This window comes from Heterodontus francisci, unplaced genomic scaffold (genome assembly GCF_036365525.1).
Source record: "Heterodontus francisci isolate sHetFra1 unplaced genomic scaffold, sHetFra1.hap1 HAP1_SCAFFOLD_43, whole genome shotgun sequence".
Lineage (NCBI taxonomy): Eukaryota > Metazoa > Chordata > Chondrichthyes > Heterodontiformes > Heterodontidae > Heterodontus > Heterodontus francisci.
In genome coordinates this window covers 7,563,807-7,573,342 of record NW_027141852.1, presented here as the reverse complement: position 1 = coordinate 7,573,342, position 9,536 = coordinate 7,563,807, and the positions used below count along the sequence as shown (strand labels likewise).

Sequence of the window (9,536 nt, the reverse complement as noted above, 5' to 3'; positions counted from 1 at the left end):
CGTGGAATGCACTGCCAGTGGTGGTAGTAGAAGCAGATACATTAGGGACATTTAAGCGTCTCTTGGATAGGTACATGGATGATAGTAGAATGAAGGGTATGCAGGTATTTTTGATCTGAGAGTAGGTTTAAGGTTCGGCACAACATTGTGGGCCGAAGGGCCTGTACTGTGCTGTACTGTTCTATGTTCTATAACACAGGTGATGGGAGGCTCAGCCTGGCTACGCAATGTTACAAGGACGCTGAGTAACACCATCGACAACGGGACAGAGAGAAAAACACACAGAAAACGAATAGACTGTGAGGAAGCAAAAGTGAGGAACGGAGAGAGAGAGACAGACAAGGAAACTGAGATGGAGAAACAAGGCATTTGTATGATTGTGTTCTCCCTGTTGTGTAACGGTATTTCCTGTTGTGTAAATATGTTTTCTGTTGTGTAAAGATGTACCCTGTTGTTGTGTAAAGGTTTTCCCTGTTATTGTTTTATTTTCTGTTACTGAGCGTCTCCTCACTGTGACCATTTGTCCTGCTTTTATTGTGGCCAACATCACCATCTGGTGAAGGCTCTGCAGGAAGGGGTTGACAAAGTGGGAGAGACTCGGCTGGTCCGTGTTTGCAGCTTGTGTTCGTGAGAGTACAAGTGATTTGTTACTGATTGATGTGTTCACGAGAAGGAAAAAGCTGATCGCAATCGAGCGCATCTTGTAATTATCGGGAAACACTTGATGTTTTGAAAGTGAACTGTTTGTGTTACTACCAAACATAAATAGCGAAGAATGGTTTCGATCCATCGATCTCTGGGTTGTGGGCCCAGCACGCTTCCGCTGCGCCACTCTGCTAACTGTTGGTTTAAAATTTAGCTGCCCGTTAGTGAAATATGTTCATTTCTCCAATGTTTTTATCAAAATAGGATTGTGTCCGGATTTCTCAAGAATCCCGGACTCAGCAACACACGTGCTGACGGACTCACCCTCACTGCACAATGAGACAAGGACACAGAGTAACAGCACCGACACTGAGGCAGGCAGAGAAAGACACACAGAAAACCAGGAAGATATTATCAGGACCCAGAAGGGAACAGACAGAGAAAGACACACAGAAAACCGGGTAGAGATTATCAGGACTCAGAAAGGAACAGACAGAGAAAGGTACTGAGCAAACCAGCAAGAGACAGCGAAAGACTGATGATTTATGTAATTGTGTTCTATGTTGTGTAAAGATGTTCCCTGTGTTCTTTTAAAGATATTTCCTGCTGTGTAATATGTTCTCTGTTGTGTAACTATACTCGCTGTTGTGCAAAGATGTTCTCTGTTATTGTGTAAAATGGTTCCCTGTTGGGTAAAGATCTTCTCAGTTGTGTAAATATGATCCGTCTTGTGTAAAAGTGTTCCGGGTTGTTTAAATATGTTCCCTGCTCTGTAATGTAGAGCTGAGTCTGCACTAATAGAATTGCTACAGTATCTTCCAGTCTGATACTGTATGAGGGCTGGAATGTGATCCAACGCACAGTCTATACAAATTAAATTGCTATTGTATCTTTTAGTTTCACAATCCGGGGGAGTTTTAAACTGAAATCTCAGTTTGTATCTCAGGTTATACTATCTTTCAGATTCTCTCAATCTGATATCACACTTGAGATTTAGACTTAAGAAAGAATGTACTGGCATTGGAGGAGTTCAAAAGAGATTCACTCAGTTGATTCCTGAGATGAAGGGGTTGACTTATCAAGAATGGCTAAACAGGTTATTCATTCGTGTTTAGAAGAATGAGGGGTGATCTTTTTGAAACGTACAAGATTCTGAGGGTGCTTAACAGGGTGAAGAAGGGTCTCTGACCTGAACCATTAACTCTGCTTCTCTCTTCACAGATGCTGCCAGACCTGCTGAGTATTTCCAACATTTCTTGTTTTTATTAACAGGGAAGATGCTGAGAAAATGTTTCCACTAGTGGGGGAATCTCAAACTAGGCGACATAGTTACAGAATAAGGGGACACTCATTTAAAACTGAGATGCAAAGGAATTTCTTCTCTCAGAGGGTAGTGAATGTCTGGAATTCTCTACCCCAGACAGTATTGGAGGCTAAATCACTGAAAGTATTTAAAGAGGATGTAAATAGATTTTTGAAATATTGGAGAATGGAGGGCTATGAAGAGCTGGCATGAAAGAGGAGTTGAGGTCTGGGGCAGATCAGCCATGATCTTACTGAATGGCGAGGCAGGCTTGAGGGGCCGAATGGCCTACTCCTGCTCCGATTTCTTCTGTTCTTATGTTATGTTATATCTAATGTATATGTCAGGATGCACTATGGGAATTAATACTGAAACTTATAAACTCATAATGTGTGTAAATATTGGGCTGATATTTAACTTGAATCTCAGAGTACATTATTGTGGTTAATTCTGTAAGTTTGAAAAGGGAACTCTGTGCCATAATGAAAACAAGAAATGCTGGAAATACTCAGCAGGTCAGGCAACATCTGTACAGAGAGAAGCAAAGTTAACGTTTCAGGTCAGTGACCTTTCAGATTCTGTCAGACCTTTTGAAAGTCCATGTACACCACATCAACAGCATTGCCCTCATCAACCCTCTCTGTTACCTCATCAAAAAATTCCCGCAGGACAGTGAAACATGATTTTCCCTTAAGAAATCCATGCTGGCTTTCTTGAATTAACCCACATTTGTCCATGGGACTATTAATTTTGTCCCAAATTATTAGTTCGAGAAGTTTTCCCACCTCCAAAATTGAACTGACTGGGGAGTGAAATGAGGTGAGTTGCTCTAACAGAGAGCCAGCACGGGTTCGACAGGCTGAATGGCCTCCTTCTGTGCTGTAGCCATTCTATGATTGTATGATTCTAACAACAACTGTTGGTGGAGAGGCAGTGATGCAGGAATGGGTTGACAGAAAGGGGAAAGTCTGGGCTGGTGTGTGTTCGGGTTTGTGAATAAAGGTGATTTGGAAGCTGTGTTCCAAATTGAAGTGTTTACTGGAAGGAAGAAGTTGATGTAAATAAAGAGTAAAATGTGTTAAGATGAAGCGTGGTGTGATTGGGGATAGCAGTAAATATAGTGTTGGTGAATTATTTGTGTTAATAAACTTCCACTGCGCCCTCTGCTGCAGGCTGCTGTTTATATCCAGCTGTGTATTAGTGCTGTGTGTTAGCGAGATAAATGTTTGTTTCAACGCTGTTTATAAAGCAAAAGCATTGCACTCAAACAGTCCCAGACATAGCAACACACATGCAAAAGCAAAATACTGCAGATGCTGGAAATCTGAAACATAAACAGAAAATGCTTGAAATAGTCAGCAGGTCTGGCAGCATCTGTGGAGAGAGAACAAAGTTAATGTGAGCTAACGAAACAGACATGAACTGTTCACTGTTTCTCTCTGCACAGATGCTGCCAGACCTACTGAGCATTTCCAGCATTTTCTGTTTTTATTACAGCAACACAGGTGTTGGGAGGCTCAGCCTGGCTACACAATGTTACAAGGACGCTGAGTAACACCATCGACAACGGGACAGAGAGAAAAACACACAGAAAACCTATAGACTGTGAGGAAGCAAAAGTGAGGGACAGAGAGACAACGAGACTGAGATGGAGAAACAAGGCATTTGTATGATTGTATTCTCCCTGTTGTCTAAAGGTATTTCGTGGTGTGTAAATATGTTTTCCGTTGTGTAAAGATGTACCCTGTTGTTGTGTAAAGGTTTCCCCTGTTATTGTTTTATTTTCTGTTACTGACCGTCTCCTCACTGTGACCATTTGTCCTGGTTTTATTGTGGCCAACATCACCATCTGGTGGTGGAGAGGAGGCTCTGCAGGAAGGGGTTGACAAAGTGGGAGAGACTCGGCTGGTCCGTGTTTGCAGCTTGTGTTCGTGTGAGCAAAAGTGATTTGTTACTGATTGATGTGTTCACTGGAAAGAAGAAGCTGATTGCAATAGAGTGCCTTTGGAAGCATCTTGTTATTATGGGTAGATACTTGATGTTTTGAAAGTGAACTGTTTGTATTATTACCAAACATAAATAGCAGAGAATGGTTTCGATCCATTGACCTCTGGGTTATGGGCCCAGCACGCTTCCGCTGCGCCACTCTGCTAACTGTTTGTTTAAGTTTTAGCTGCCCGTTAGTGAAATATGTTCATTTCCCCAATGTTTTTTATAAAAATAGGATTGTCGTCTGAATGCTCAAGAATCCTGGACTCAGCAACACACGTGCTGACGGACTCACCCTCACTGCACAATGACACAAGGACACTGAGTAACAGCACCGACAATGAGGCAGGCAGAGAAAGACACACAGAAAACCAGGAAGAGATTATCAGGACTCAGAAATGAACAGACAGAGAAAGGTACTGAGCAAACCAGCAAGAGACAGCGAGAGACTGATGAACACCACTTGGAGGGAGCACTGAGGGTGGCAAGGGCACAGAATGTAGTCTGGCTGGGGGATTTCAATGTCTATCACCATGGGTGGCTCGGTAGCACCACCACTGACCATGCTGGCCGAGTCCTAACGGAGATAGCTGCTCGATTGGGTCTGCAGTAGGTGGTGAGGGAACTAACAAGAGGGAAAAACATACTTGACCTCATCCTCACCAATCTGCCTGCCGCAGATGCATCTGTCCATGACAGTATTGGTAGGAGTGACCACTGCACAGTCCTTGTGGAGATGAAGTCCTGTCTTCACATTGAGGATACCCTCTATCGTGTTGTGTGCCACTACCACTGTGCTAAATGGGATAGATTTTGAACAGATCTAGCAATGTATAACTGGGCATCCATGAGGTGCTGTGGACCATTAGCAGCAGCAGAATTGCAGTCAACCACATTCTATAACCTCATGGCCCGGCATATTCCCCCACTCTAACATTACCAACAAGCTGGGGGATCAACCCTAATTCAATGAAGAGTGCAGGAGGGCATGCCAGGAGCAGCACCAGGCATACCTTGAAATGAGGCGTCAGCCTGATGAAGCTACAGCCCAGGACTACTTTCATGCCAAACAGCAGAAGCAGCATGTAATAGACAGGGCTAAGTGATCCCACAACCAACGGATCAGATCTACACCCTGCCACATAAAATGATGAATGGTGGTGTACAATTAAACAACCAACAGGAGGAGGTGGCTCCACAAATATCCCCAACCTCAATGATGGGGGAGCCCAGCACATCAGTGCAAAAGATAAGGATGAAGAATTTGAAACAATCTGCAGCCAGAAGTGCTGGGTTGATGATCCATCTCGGCCTCCTTCTGAAGTCCCCAGCATCACAGATGCCAGTCTTCAGCCAATTCGATTCACTCAACGTGATATCAAGAAACGACTGAAGGCACTGGATACAGCAAAGGCTACAGGCCCTGACAATATTCCGGCAATAGTACTGAAGACCTGTGCTCCAGAACTTGCCGCGCCCCTAGCCAAGCTGTTCCAGTACAGCTACAATACTGGCATCTACCCGGCAATGTGGAAAATTGCCCAGGTATGTCCTGTACACAAATAGCAGGACAAATCCAACCCAGCCAATTACTGCCTCATCAGTCTACTCTCAATCATCAGTATAGTGATGGAAGATGTCATCGACGGGGCACTTGCTTTGCAATAACCTGTTCAGTGACGCTCAGTTGGGTTCCGCCAGGGCCATTCAGCTCCTGACGTCATTACAGCCTTGGTTCAAACAAGGACAAAAGAGCTGAACTCAAGAGGTGCGGTGAGAGTGTCTGCCCTTGACATCAAGGTAGCATTTGACTGAGTATGGCATCAAGGAGCCAGAGCAAAACTGGAGTCAATGGGAATCAAGAGGAAAACTCTCCACTGGTTGGAATCGTGCCTAGCACAAAGGAAAATGGTTGTGATTGTTGGAGGTCAATCATCTCAGCTCCAGGACATCACTGCTGGAGCTCCTCAGGGTAGTATCCTCGGCCCAACCTTCTTCACTACTTCATCAGTGACCTTCCTTCAATCATAAGGTCAGAAGTGGGGATGTTCACTGATGATTGCAAAATTTAGCACCATTCGCGACTCCTCAGATACTGAAGAGGTCCATGTAGAAATGCAGCAAGACCTGGACAATATCCAGGCTTGGGCTGATAAGTGGCAAGTAACATTCGCGCCACACAAGTGCCAGGCAATGACCATCTCGAACAAGAGAGAATCTAACGATCTCCCATTGACATTCAACGGCATTACGATCGCTGAATCCCCCACTATCAACTTCCTGGGGGTTCCCATTGACCAGAAACTGAACTGGAGTAGCCTTATAAATAGTGTGACGACATGAGCTGGTCAGAGGATAGGAAGCATGCGGTGAGTAACTCACCTCCTGACTCCCCAAGCCTGTCCACCATTTACAAGGCACAAGTCTGGAGTGTGATGGAATACTATCCACTTGCCCGGATGTGTGCAGCTCCAACAACATTCAAGAAGCTCGACACCATCCAGGACAAAGCAACACGCTTGATTGGCACCACGTCCACAACATTCACTCCCTTCACCACTGACGAACAGTGGCAGCAGTGTGTACCATCTACAAGATGCACTGCAACAATGCACCAAGACTACTCAGGCAGCACCTTCCAAACCTACATCCTATACTGCCTAGAAGGAGAAGGACAGCAGATGCATGGGAACACCACCACCTGAAAGTTCTCCTCCAAGCTACACATCATCCTGACTTGGAACGATATCGCCATTCCTTCACTGTCGCTGGGTTAAAATCCTGGAACTCCCTTCCTAATAGCACTGTGGGTGTACCTACCCCACATGGACTGCAGTGGTTCAAGAAGGAAGCTCACCACCACCTTCTCATGGGCAATTAGGGATGGACGATAAATGCTGGCCTGGCTGGCGACGTCCACATCCCATGAAACAAATAATTAAATACAATAACAGCTCATCTCAATTCCTAGTATTTCTAAATCCCACCAGTCCAACATCAGCTGAACAATTATTGCATGTTGTGATTGATGGTCTGGTCTGTAAACTGCACTGTATCACAGATTGCTGACATTTGCTAACTGGAAGTGAGAACTGCAAAATCGGGACAGTAGTTCACATAGTCTGTCAGTGTGAAAGAATCAGGCAATGTGAAGTAATAGAATTTGTCTGTAAATGTTGCACTCATATTGCTTTATATTTTTATATTGAAAATAAATGTAATCATTTCGTGAAAATAGTGACATGTTGTCCAAACTTTGGTAGCCAGTTGTTTTCGTCTTGCACTCAGCAGGTCTGAGGATTTTGAGGTTGAGTTGTTGCTGGACCAGGAGCCAATGTCGGTCAGTGATTGGTTGTCGAAAAGGCCAATCTTATAGCTCATGGAACTGTAAGAATCTCAACGCGTGCATTGACCTGGGAAGGTAGGTTTGCGATAGACCGTGGTAGAAAACCCCTTAGCAGATTTCTCAAGTAGTACATCAAGGAAAGGGAACTCATTTGACTGCTCCATTCCAAAGGTGAATTTGAGTGCAGGATGGAGCCCATGAAGACGTGCAAGGAAATTATTTCATGCAGCTGTGGGTTCAAATATAGCAAACGTATCATCTCCATATTGGAAATATGCAAGAGGTCGGAGGTTAGGTGTCATTCCCTTAAAAACAGGTTTGTCATGGAATCCAACAAAGATGTTTGTGAGAGCTGGGCCTCGAGGGGATCCCATGGCAACACCAGCGATACATGGTGTCAATAAAACTGAACTCAACTGTGCAAGTTGCCGAGTTCATAAGTTCAATGAATACGGATTCACACAATGGTGACGGGTCGAGATTGCCATGATATAGCACTGCAGTGCAAATATCTATGGCTTCCTTAAGTGGTACATTGGTGAATCGGCTTCTTTTTCTTCTTTTGGGCCTCCTTATCTCGAGAGACAATGGATACGCGCCTGGAGGTGGTCAGTGGTTTGTGAAGCAGCGCCTGGAGTGGCTATAAAGGCCAATTCTGGAGTGACAGGCTCTTCCACAGGTGCTGCAGAGAAATTTGTTTGTTGGGGCTGTTGCACAGTTGGCTCTCCCCTTGCGCCTCTGTCTTTTTTCCTGCCAACTACTAAGTCTCTTCGACTCGCCACAATTTAGCCCTGTCTTTATGGCTGCCCGCCAGCTCTGGCGAATGCTGGCAACTGACTCCCACGACTTGTGATCAATGTCACACGATTTCATGTCGCGTTTGCAGACGTCTTTATAACGGAGACATGGACGGCCGGTGGGTCTGATACCAGTGGCGAGCTCGCTGTACAATGTGTCTTTGGGGATCCTGCCATCTTCCATGCGGCTCACATGGCCAAGCCATCTCAAGCGCCGCTGACTCAGTAGTGTGTATAAGCTGGGGATGTTGGCCGCTTCAAGGACTTCTGTGTTGGAGATATAGTCCTGCCACCTGATGCCAAGTATTCTCCGAAGGCAGCGAAGATGGAATGAATTGAGACGTCGCTCTTGGCTGGCAATGTCGGCTAGCAATGAATCGGCTAGCAATGTCAAATGAACACATGGACACGGCATTGCTATCGATATGCAAGTCCTGTATGGTCTTCACAAATGTGAAGGAATCCTTCACTGTGTATGTGGAGAACTTGATCAAAAACTGGTTGTAACAATTTGCCCAACCATTTGGCAAATTCATTTCAGGATACTATTTACATTGCTTCAAATAAAGAAAACACAACGACACAAAGAATTGAGCACAACGCTGAAAGTTTCACAGCAAATAGTCAAATGGGAAAAGGATGAAATACAGAAAGAAAAAGCCTAAAATACTGAAAACACTCAGCCAGTCCAGAAACAACTGTGGAGAAGAGAAGCTCGGGTTAATGGTCCAGTTCTGTGACCCTTCTATAGACCTGAAACATTGCTCCTACCTTCCTCTCTCCACAGATACTACTGGAACTGCTGAGTGTTTCCAGAATCTTCTGTTATTATTCAGATTTCCAGTGTGCAGTATTTCTCTTTTTGAAAATAAAATATTCCCTGAGAGGAATGGAACTTTACATAAAAAATAGGAGTAAGCCATTCGGCCCATCGAAATAGCTCTGCCATTCAATAAGATCACAGCTGATCTCCTACATCAACTCCATCTTACCACACTAGCACAGATCCCCTGATTCCCTTAGTATCCAAAAACCTATCAATCTCTCTCTTGGATATACCCAATGATTGAGCATCCACAGCTCTAGAGTCATAGAGAGATACAGCACTGAAACAGGCCCTTCAGCCCACCGAGTCTGTGCCGACCGACAATCACCCATTTATACTAATACTACATTCATCCCATATTCCCTACCACATTCCCACCATTCTCCTACCACCTATCTACACTGGGGGCAATTTACAATGGCCAATTTACCTATCAACCTGCAAGTCTTTGGCTGTGGGAGGAAACTGGAGCACCCGGCGGAAACCCACGCGGTCACAGAGAGAACTTGCAAACTCTGCACAGGCAATACCATGAACGGAACCGAGGTCACTGGAGCTGTGAGGCCGCGGTGCTAACCACCGTGCGTAGAGAATTCCAAAGATTCACAATGCTTTGAGTGTAAAAAAATT

At 44.8% G+C, this 9,536-nt stretch overlaps 1 non-coding gene across 1 annotated transcript; it reads right to left on the bottom strand.

The window, feature by feature from the left end:
- Positions 1–4,028: 4,028 nt before the first annotated feature.
- On the bottom strand, positions 4,029–4,100 carry trnam-cau (transfer RNA methionine (anticodon CAU)). The gene has a single exon. It is a non-coding gene; the product is annotated as a tRNA-Met (tRNA).
- Between the last annotated feature and the right edge of the window lie 5,436 nt (positions 4,101–9,536).